This window comes from Hyperolius riggenbachi, chromosome 7, assembly GCF_040937935.1.
Source record: "Hyperolius riggenbachi isolate aHypRig1 chromosome 7, aHypRig1.pri, whole genome shotgun sequence".
NCBI lineage: Eukaryota > Metazoa > Chordata > Amphibia > Anura > Hyperoliidae > Hyperolius > Hyperolius riggenbachi.
In genome coordinates this window covers 37424833-37436258 of record NC_090652.1, presented here as the reverse complement: position 1 = coordinate 37436258, position 11426 = coordinate 37424833, and the positions used below count along the sequence as shown (strand labels likewise).

At 45.0% G+C, this 11426-nt stretch overlaps 1 long non-coding RNA gene across 1 annotated transcript; it reads left to right on the top strand.

Annotated features, from left to right (window-relative positions):
* The first annotated feature begins 328 nt into the window (after positions 1–328).
* Positions 329–8585, top strand: LOC137525479 (uncharacterized). The gene is made up of 3 exons (XR_011022923.1): positions 329–412; positions 2907–3500; positions 8387–8585. It is a non-coding gene; the product is annotated as an uncharacterized lncRNA (long non-coding RNA).
* The last annotated feature ends 2841 nt before the right edge of the window (positions 8586–11426 follow it).

The following is an 11426-nucleotide window of genomic DNA, read 5'->3' as shown; positions in this document are numbered from 1 at the left end:
GGCAGCAGGATCAGACACAATACCGGGTCAAAACCAAAAGAAAATCATGAACAGGATGCATGAGCGACCAGCACAGAGGCTGACTTCTTACAGGCTGATCAGTGGTATCAGCGCCAAACCAAGGGGAAGACCGTCTTTTATACTCTGGCTCATTTGAATGTGGCGCAGAATTCCCCCCCCCCCCTCCCACCATGGGTACTGATTCACTAAACCATGTTAACTCAGATATCACACTTATCAAAAAGATCGTCCTGCCCTGAGCCCCTGCGGGTTCGTAGCACTCGCTATGCTACTCTGCTATGACTTACATCTTTTTTTGTAATATTACAGGTATTGGATTTGTCATGAAACCTGAAAATGTAAAGGGATTGGATGTGATATCTTATATCATGATTGTCTGCAATCAGATACAGTAAGTGCACTGTGGACTCAATTTAATTTTGTTTGTGATGTTTCGGTCACTTCCAAGTTGGAAGATCAGGTGACTTATTGATGTCATTTCCTGCATGGGTGGGTATATAAATGATCATGTGACTTGTCACAATTAGCATTGAAAAGGGTTGTGGTCAACCGAAACCTTTGCTGTGTATGATTCTGTAAGCTTTTTCGTTTCCCCAATAAATCTGAGCTTGTGTGCTGCAATTCTCTGGACTTTTGTTTGTATCTATAGGAACTGGGCACCCCCAATTGCGTGCACACCCTCCACCATTGGAGTATTGCTAGTGGAGCTGCTGCTTTCCCCTGGACTGTATATACACTGTATATATGGTAGCAGTTTGATATTGTTGCTGGGTACATAGCAGGAGTAGAGAGCAAAATGGGTGTCCATCTGATAAGTGTCCTCTGTAAAGATGGCTATACATTATTCCCCAGTGTAGATGGCTAGATGTGCCCCCGGTATGAGGTAGCCCCCCATTCCCAATATGGACAGACATGCCCCTGCTGGCTCATGCTGAAAAAATGGCAGCTCTAAGTTGTGTCAGATTGGATGGTGGCGTTTCAAAGCTTTGACGTGATCTTTTGTCCCACACATGCTCAATAGGATTGAGGTCAGGTGACTGTCTGAGCTGGCCATGGAAGCAGGTTAAACTCTGATTAATCCTCAAACCAATTTGAGACCGACCGAGCACAGTGGCTATGGCCCCACAACAGGTGCCTTTTCCTATTTTTCTGTGATACCAAAGGCACTCTTGATGGTCTCCTGCTGCTAAAGCTCATCCTTTGCTAAGTTCGTCTTGTGCATTGGGATATGCTTTTTGACCCATCTGCATTAAATTCAGCTGTAATGTCAGGTCATTCCCTGTTGCTGCGGACTATGTCTGCTACTTGCTACTATACATATTTATTTTTTTCAAATGTTTAAATCTCATATGCACTAAAATATTAAATTAAAGGCAGTACTTATAAAATGCATTCCGGTTTAAAAAATAAATGAATAAATAAATCACTGAACTTGGGCTTGTGGTGGGATTTATGAAGGGAAAATGTATTGGGAAATTGGCGGTGTATATGGAAAGTGATACGAGCAGCATTGCATTGTGGGATACAGTCTGGCAGAGAGGCTGGGAGACAATAGTGCCCAGGCGGGAGGGAGGTGGGGAGGGCGGGACGCACCCCGCTGCTGTTTGGACGACCTTGTCCTTCAGATAACCGTGTTTTCATCCTACGCAGGTGGCCCTGAGCCAAGGCCGTGTGAATCTCGCTGATATAGCCGGACTTATCTACTCATCCTCACCTGTCACCCAGAGAACTATGAGACCGAGCGAACAATGCCTGCCTGGGCTTTTGTTTCAAATGGTTTATTTGTGTGTGGAAAATGTATGCAGACCTCAACTGGGGTAAACTCAAAGCAAAGCACCCACCTTCAGAGCTGCATACGTTAACCACACACAAATAGAATACTTTTTGCAAAAAAAAAATAATAATCCAGTCTGCTTTTGCTTCCAACACAGGAAGCTGTCCATACTTTACTAAAGAATACCTAATGTTAACAAATACGGGCTCTGTCTGAATGAGGACAGATGGGGTGGTTGTCATGGTGTTAAAGGGACCCCGAGCAGTGCCTTACATTAAAAGATTACACTTACCTGGGGTTTCTCCCAGCCCACCGGAGGCGGCGGGGTCCCCCGGCGTCCTCCTGGCGCCTCTCCGTATGCCTCCGCAGGCCCGTTACCAGCGTCATCCGGCAACACCAGGGCCGGTTCTTCCTGGTTAATGATGCATGGGGTCATCACGCCGGCCGCCGTGATGATGGCATGCGTCATTAACCAGGAAGAGCCGGCCCGACACCCGTCCCAGGTGTCGCCGGTAAGGGGGCCTGCGGAGGCACAAGGAGAGGAGCCAGGAGGACGCCGGGGGACCTCGACGCCTACGGTGAGCTGGAAGAAACCCCAGGTAAGTGTAATCTTAATTTTAGGCACTGCTCAGGGTCCCTTTAAAGAGGCGTATCTACAGGGGTGCAGGAATGGCATATGCCCTGGGAGACTCATACTGGGGGCACTCCATATAAATTCATATTTTATATATATAGATATATATAGATATAGATATATAGGCTTTTGGCATGGTTCCCACTAGAACAATGATAAACACTAGCATTTTTGCCTGGTTAGAGTAGGACTCACCAGATTGGGGACACTTTGGCACAGTTGGTGAGCTTAAATGCGTTAAAGCGTAACCAAGAGCCCCTGTCACTGGTTTCCTGTTGTGTGCTGCAGCCCCTCTGTATTTATATATTTCTTATGGAGTCCGGGGACCTCCAGTGCTGCGTGCATGCTTTGCATAAAATTTGGTTTGTGCTGCTCAACCCCTGAATATATATATATATGAATTTGTGAGGCAAGCTTTATATTTGTTGTTTGGGGAGTATGTACAGGCTGACCTATTGCCATTCTTATTTCTTACAGGCCATGCTTTACTTCAACTTGGACACAACCAATTCAGCTGAGACTACACCTTAAATTTGTTGAAAGGCGCTGCTTACGCCCTTCCTTGGGGTGGATTTACTTGTTAGATATAGGCGCTGTTTTCCTTAGGTACGCCTCTGGGGTTAAATACTCACCTGCCATGACGTCTTCTGGTCACAGGTGGTGCATTGTCCTCCCTCAGCAGTGCAGTGGCAGCTGTTTCCGGAGACTGCCAAAGCCCCTTGGAAACCTCCGCCTGCGTTGCCATGGACCGCCCCAGCTTGTTGAGACTGCAAGAGGGCGGGCACAGAATGAATGCCTCTGAAGATATAGCTGCCTGTAGCACAGATGGTCTGTGGTGAAGAAAGTCCAGGCTGAATTAAGGAGTTGTGATTGCAGATGACCAATCACAACTCCCGAATTCAGTTAGTCGCAGTTTGTAGGTGGATCGGAATTGGGAAAATCGATATGGACAGAAACCCCCTTTACTTGTTCCAGCTTCAATCTGCACACAAACAGCAAGAGAATTTTGCAGTTTATCTATCATCTCTACTGTATTTGGCAAGGCTCAGCAGTGGGGATGGACAACTAGAGGTTAGTAATGCCAATATAATGCACATTTATATTTACTCTGGGCCAATGGAGATATCACTGACACTGTATCATTATTATCATCATATTTTTTTTGTCCCCTCTAGATCATATACTGATATCAGTTGCTCTGTCAGTTATAACTGAAAGGACAATTGTTGTGCAAGGTAATGTCCATGTTTCCCTATGGCTCAAGTGGGCCATTTATTACAGTTTAACAGTGTGCTGACCTGGAAGCTGTTATGGGGCAATGGCCATTTTTAAAATGCAAAATGGAGAATTCCATCGATCACTGGGGAAAAACCGGACGCAGGAGAGGAGAAAGATCGATGAGCAGACTACAACAGGAGGTAAGCATGACCTGTGTATGTTTATTTTTACTGTTAATTTCAGTTCAGGTTTGCTTTAAAGGGAACCAGAGAGGAATGGAAAGCTTTTATACATACCTGGGGCTTCTTCCAGCCCCATAAGCCTGGATCGCTCCCACGCCGCCATCCTCCACTTCCTGGAACCGCCGTTACCGGGCCCGTCACTTCCGGCGGACGCGGACAATTGTCCGCATCACCAGGGCTCTCTCCATACCCGTACGCATGCGGCTGCGCGGTGGGCAGCCTCATGCGTACTTGTATAGAGGGAGCTTCGTGTGATGCGGAGAATCGGCCGACTCGCGGCAATGACGGGACCCGATGGCGGCGGATCCAAACAGAGGACGGCAGCGTGGGAGCGATCCGTGCGTATGGGGCTGGAGGAAGCCCCAGGTATGTATAAAAGCTTTTTTTAATCCTCTCTGGTTCCCTTTAAATTGATTAAAAAAAGAAAATCATAAATTCATATCTCTACAAGGAAATTGGCAAATATTATTTCACATTCCTTAGCTTGGCTTTATCTGCAGAGACAGATACAGCCCTATACAGCAATGAAAGCACAAGGCCTGCTGGGGGAGTCATTTTGCTGATTACACAGCAGGAGAATGTGCATGCAGACAGAGGAGCATTACTGAGCAGGAAGCAGGACATACTTGGAGAGAGCAATAAAATGTACTAAGTTGTTGGAGGCGGGGCTGGTTGGAGGGGAATGCTATTTGAGTTCACAGGCAGTTCAAAGCAGCAAGTTAAAATGTAAAGATAGAAGGTATAATTTTTAAAAGAAGGTGGACTCTCACAGCATAATGTCTATTAAAGAGGAACTCCGGTGAAAATAATGTAATACAAAAAAAAAACCACGCTTCATTTTTACAATAATTATGTATAAATGATTTAGTCAGTGTTTGTCCATTGTAAAAGCTTTCCTCTCCCTGATTTACATTCTGACATTTTTCAGTTGGGGACATTTTTACTGCTGGCAGGTGATGTCACTGGAAGTCGCTGCTGCTTGCTTTTTTTTTGCAGTTGGAGACAGCTGTTTCCCACAATGCAACGCGGTTCACAGACAGGAAACGGCCAGGACCATAATCCTCACAGTTTCCTGTGGGAGGGGTTTCACCACAATACCACCCATACAGCGGCCCCTGATGAAAAGGAATAGATTTCTCATGTAAAAGGGGTTAAAGAGACACTGAAGCGGAAAAAAATACAGTGGAGGAAATAATTATTTGACCCCTCACTGATTTTGTAAGTTTGTCCAATGACAAAGAAAGGAAAAGTCTCAGAACAGTATTATTGCAATGGTAGGTTTATTTTAACAGTGGCAGATAGCACATCAAAAGGAAAATCGAAAAAATAACCTTAAATAAAAGATAGCAACTGATTTGCATTTCATTGAGTGAAATAAGTTTTTGAACCCCTACCAACCATTAAGGCCTGGAACCCACTGCAAACCGCAAACGCTAAACGCAACCGCTAGCGTTTTGCCTGAGCGGTTTGCAAGCTGATTCATGCGAGTTTTCGGTCGCGTTTTGCAACAGTGTATTTTTTTCCTCAGCGGTTGTGTAGCGTTTTGCGTTTCGCGTTTTTATCCTGATTGGTCCTGTGAATAATTTTTAATTTTGTTACAGTGTGCTGAACCGCAAAACGCTAGCAAAACCGCTCAGTTTAGGTTTTGCTGAGCGTTTCTGCTAGCGTTTCAATACTTTACATTGAAGCGCTAACGCTCCCAAAATGCTGCATGTCCTGCGTTTGCGTTTCTGAGAAACGCAAACGCTCCTGTGGAAGTTGCCCCATCCATTAACATTAGCCCAGCATTTTGGCAAACTGCTAGCGTATCGCAGTGCTGCCAAAACGCTGCCAAAAGCGCTCCTGTGGGTTCCAGCCCTTAGAGTTCTGGCTCCCACAGAGTGGTTAGACACTTCTACTCAATTAGTCACCCTCATTAAGGACACCTGTCTTAACTAGTTACCTGTATAAAAGACACCTGTCCACAGAATCAATCAATCAAGCAGACTCCCAACTCTCCAACATGGGAAAGACCAAAGAGCTGTCCAAGGATGTCAGAGACAAAATTGTAGACCTGCACAAGGCTGGAATGGGTTACAAAACCATTAGCAAGAAGCTGGGAGAGAAGGTGACAACTGTTGGTGCGATTGTTCAAAAATGGAAGGAGCACAAAATGACCATCAATCGACCTCGCTCTGGGGCTCCACGCAAGATCTCACCTCGAGGGGTGTCAATGGTTCTGAGAAAGGTGAAAAAGCATCCTAGAACTACACGGGAGGAGTTAGTGAATGACCTCAAAGTAGCAGGGACCACAGTCACCAAGAAAACCATTGGAAACACATTACACCGCAATGGATTAAAATCCTGCAGGGCTCGCAAGGTCCCCCTGCTCAAGAAGGCACATGTGCAGGCCCGTCTGAAGTTTGCCAATGAACACCTGAATGATTCTGTGAGTGACTGGGAGAAGGTGCTGTGGTCTGATGAGACCAAAATAGAGCTCTTTGGCATTAACTCAACTCGCTGTGTTTGGAGGAAGAAAAATGCTGCCTATGACCCCCAAAACACCGTCCCCTCCGTCAAGCATGGGGGTGGAAACATTTTGCTTTGGGGGTGTTTTTCTGCTAAGGGCACAGGACAACTTAATCGCATTAACGGGAAAATGGACGGAGCCATGTATCGTGAAATCCTGAACGACAACCTCCTTCCCTCTGCCAGGAAACTGAAAATGGGTCGTGGATGGGTGTTCCAGCACGACAATGACCCAAAACATACAGCAAAGGCAACAAAGGAGTGGCTCAAGATGAAGCACATTAAGGTCATGAAGTGCCCTAGTCAGTCTCCGGACCTTAATCCAATAGAAAACCTATGGAGGGAGCTCAAGCTCAGAGTTGCACAGAGACAGCCTCGAAACCTTAGGGATTTAGAGATGATCTGCAAAGAGGAGTGGACCAACATTCCTCCTAAAATGTGTGCAAACTTGGTCATCAATTACAAGAAACGTTTGACCTCTGTGCTTGCAAACAAGGGTTTTTCCACTAAGTATTAAGTCTTTTATTGTTACAGGGTTCAAAAACTTATTTCACTCAATGAAATGCAAATCAGTTGCTATCTTTTATTAAAGTTATTTTTTCGATTTTCCTTTTGATGTGCTATTTGCCACTGTTAAAATAAACCTACCATTGAAATGATACTGTTCTGAGACTTTTCATTTCTTTGTCATTGGACAAACTTACAAAATCAGTGAGGGGTCAAATAATTATTTCCTCCACTGTATATGATATAATGAATTGGTTGTGTACTATGAATAATTACTAGAAGATTAGCAGCAAAGAAAATATTCTCATTTTTATTTTCAGGTATATAGTGTTTTTTCTAACATTGCATCATTCTCTAATATGTGCAGTTTACACAACACTCAGCATTCAAAATGATTCTTTCAGAGCAGTCTGTGAACTAATGACCTCTGCTCTGGCAGAGGAAAAGTAAAAAATTAACTAATAGTTGAGATAATAAGTCATAAAACAGCCCATTCCACCACTTTGAAAGTCGTAGAGCTTAATGGCTTTTTTTGTATAGAGATAACAACTGGAGTTTCTTAAATCTTCCTGTACTGGAAACAATTAGACTGATGTATCTGATCTTAATGTTTTATTTCTTGGCTGTACTAAACATACAAATCATAATATGATAATTTTTTTTCGCTTCAGTCTCTCTTTAACAGCTACTGATTGGGATGCAGTCCAATTCTTGGTCACAGTTTCTCTTTAACCTCCCTGGCATTCTGGGTAATGCGTACATAAGTACGCATTACCCATTTTGTTAAAAAAAAAATTTCCCGCATGCTGTAGCAATCCCTACGTGTCCGCATGCACCCACCCAATCCCTGCTGGCCATACTTACGCGTTCATGATCCCGCGAGAAGCGTGACTTCGTAACGTCGCGTCTCCCGTCGCCATGGTGATGATCGGACATGAAGTCATCAACCTTATGGGGAGCTCTGATCCTTCCCATTGCGCAGCCTGGCGGTGATTCGCCAGGCTGCGCTAGGCATTTCGGGGGGGGGGGGACACAGCCCCTCTAGCAGCGCATCGCGGCGGATCGGTGGCGATCAGACAGAACATGTAGCTAGCAAAGTGCTAGCTACATGTTCTGAAAAAAAAAAGTAAGTAAAAAGACCCCCAGGAGCTGAGCAATCCTCCTTGGCGTACATGGACGAGCTGAGCTCGTCCAAACTGCCAAGGAGGTTAAGAGCAACTCCCGCCTGAGCATGATCATCTACCAGGCAACCTAGGCACGTGCCTGGGGCTAGTAGGTGTCAAGGGGCCAACCAGCCACCTTCTCTGACCTCTCTCCACTTCAGCTTACCAAAAAGACCATAAGGCGCCCCCAAATCTACTACCTCGCCTAGGGCCCCATTCTATCTTAATCCATCTCTGTTTCCTCCACACATCATACACAGACACACAGCCTTCACAATTTCCTGCCATGGTAACCTCATTTTTTGCAATGTCCACACAGGAAGGAGCTCTGAAGCACGCCACTGGCTGTTTGTGAAACTGTTCTGCAAATGATGAAAATAAAAAACTGCCCAGAGCTGACTGGAAAGATTACAACGAGCAGGTCTGAGGACACCACACAGAGGCCTGCAGAGGATTCTGGGAAATTTCTCACACACACCACAGTTCCGCCAGACAGTTGTGACAAGAGACCTGTTGTAACGGTGTGTCACAATAATGTGTCAGCCAGACAGAGGCCAGACACCCTGACGTGTATCACTGCTCAGGGGTGGAGCCCTCCTGTCCACCTCCTCTCACTCCCACATCCAGGATATCTCACCAGTGTCACCTTAATTTTGGAACTTACTTTGGGCTGGTGCACACCAGAGCGGTTCTGGAGCGTTTTTTTTAAACGCTTGCAGGGGGAAACCGCTTGGGTAATGAAAGTGAATGGGATGGTGCACACCAGAGCGGCTCGCTTTTTCCACAAACGCAAACTGGGGGGCTGCAGCATTTTTTAGATTTCTGAGGCGTTTCTGCCTCAATGTTTCAGTATAGGAAACTGGAAAACAGCTCTGAAAAACGCTACATCAGTGCGGTTTTCCAGGCGTTTTTGTTACATAAGCTGATCAGTAACAGCTTTTAGGCCCAGTGCACACCAAAACCGCTAGCAAATCCGCAGAACGCTGGAGGTTTTTGGAGCAGATTTCAGAGCGATTCTAGGCATGTTTAGAGCCCTATTCTATACATGCTTAGCGTTTTTGGGAGCAATTTTGTGTAGCAGATTTCATATATTGTTACTGAACAGCTTCTGTAACAAAAAATGCCTGGAAAACCGCTCTGATCTAACGTTTTTCCACTTTCCTATACTTTACATTGAGGCAGAAACGCTTCTGCAAACCGCAAAAAAGCTGCAGGACCCACATTTGCGGTTTGCTAAAAACCGCAAACCACCGGTGTGCACCATCCCATTGAAATACATTAGCCAAGCCTTTTCCAAGGCGGAAGCGGTTTGCAGATCATGCACCAGGCCTGACTGTAACATATTTGTAATCTGCTACACAAAAGCGCTCCAAAAATGCTAGGCATGTTTTGAAAACCTCTTTAAACATGCCTAGAAACGCTCTGAAATCTGCTTCAAAAACCTCCAGCGTTCTGCGGATCTGCTAGCGGTTTTGGTGTGCACTGGGCCTAACACAGCTTTTATCCCTCATCCTCCAAGTGCACCTCTTCAGACATACTTAGAATTTGTCTGGTACTGAAGCTCACTGTCTCATCCGCTAGTAAGCCCAAATCAGAGTTGGAAGGTTTTTTGTTTTTTTTTCCACAAATGTATAGCATATTTTTATTCATTTTACACTGAAGTCTACATTTAATCTATAAAAGATTTTTTCCCAAAGTCAATTGGCGAAACATAAAATTTAAACTGACAGTACACATTTAATCTGTCCTGTTTAGAAGAGTATTATCTACTTCAGTGTATTGCTGAAGGGGAGGCTATCAGTGAAAGGGGACACCTAGATTGTCACTTACTTGGAGGAAAGAAGATGGTTCTTACTGCATTTGCTAACTGCATTGCTAGTGTGAATTTTGCCTTGAAGCCCTTTTAACAAGGGGTGCCCAATACATCGATTGCGATCTACTGGTATATCATGACTAATATAGTGTAAAGCAAGGCTGCCCGTACTTTTTTGGCTTGCGAGCTACTTTGAAATTTGCAGAAACCAATCTTGGATTCTGCAAATTTCTAAGTAGCTCGCGGGCCAAAAAAGTACAGGCAGCCTTGCTTTACACTATATTAGTTGCTGTCAGTTGTAACTGAAAGGACAACTGATGTGCAAGGTAATGTGCCAGTGTTTCCCTAGGGCCTCTTTCACACTATATGCTGAAAAACTGAAGCTTTTTCACAATGAACTGCTATGGAGAATATAAATGCATTAAAACGCAACACATTAAGTGTAAACGGGCCCTTAGCATAAGAAGTCTGGAATAAATATAGGGTGAAAGGTCAGAGGAGGTATACCGATAGGGCATTATGTAGTGTATTGGCCCCTCCGATTGTACTAAACTCAAAACTCCCCCTCTGCTCTAAAAGATAGAAGAAAAACATTTCTTTGTTACAGCTGATACAAAGCCTGCAATAAACCTGCTACTGTCTACTTCCTGCTTTCATGGAAGCAGATATAGGGTTAACATCCTGTGCTTACAAATTAGCTGCTCTGCCGAAGCAGCCAGCTGACAGAGCTGAGGGTTCAAATAACAGCTGTGATTACTCACAGATGAGGGAGAATTAAACAGGCTCAACTCTCTAAATACATACAGGGGGCATTTCTTTCGGTGTTCCTTCTGTTCCGTGCAAGAGTTCAGCTCTGCTTTTAATGACAGGCTCTCTTTTATGTTAGAGAAATGTTCAGATTATTTATAAACACCTGCAGGAAGGGCATGCCAAGATCTCTGCGTGCCTTGTGCGACACTGTGCAGAACCAGCAGGGAGGAGCATGGTGTATACAGGACAACTCTGTACACAGCCTAGGAAAACAGACAAGTATTCTGCAGCGGGCTATGAATATTAGATGAGAGGTTATCAGCGTTGTATGTTGGGGATCTGACCACTGAGCAACATAGTGCTGCCATACAGAGCAGGGGAGCCAGCTGCCCACTTGCTTGCACAACAGTCACCGGAAAGGACCTTCGACGCTATAAAACACAATACAAAGTGATTTATAGTGGCAGAAAGCCACCCCTCCCAACAAAACCCTGGCCGACTGATTGCTACTTACCGTATATGTAAACTAGAGCTGTATTATTAAACGACACCTGATCCGAGTCAAGGCCACCTAAGAATACTCCAGTTACATACAACATGGGCTGGCATACCAAGCTTGGGGCACACTTGGAGGTTCTTCTAAAAGGGAAGCCCGTTTATGCATTTTCTTGGTAGAACAGGTAGAAATTAGCAGTGCTCCTAATCAGGCTGCACCTGAAATGACTACCAGCAGAGGCGTGCAGAGCTCCCTAGAGGCCAAATACACTTTGCAGATGGACACTATGCATTAAAGGGG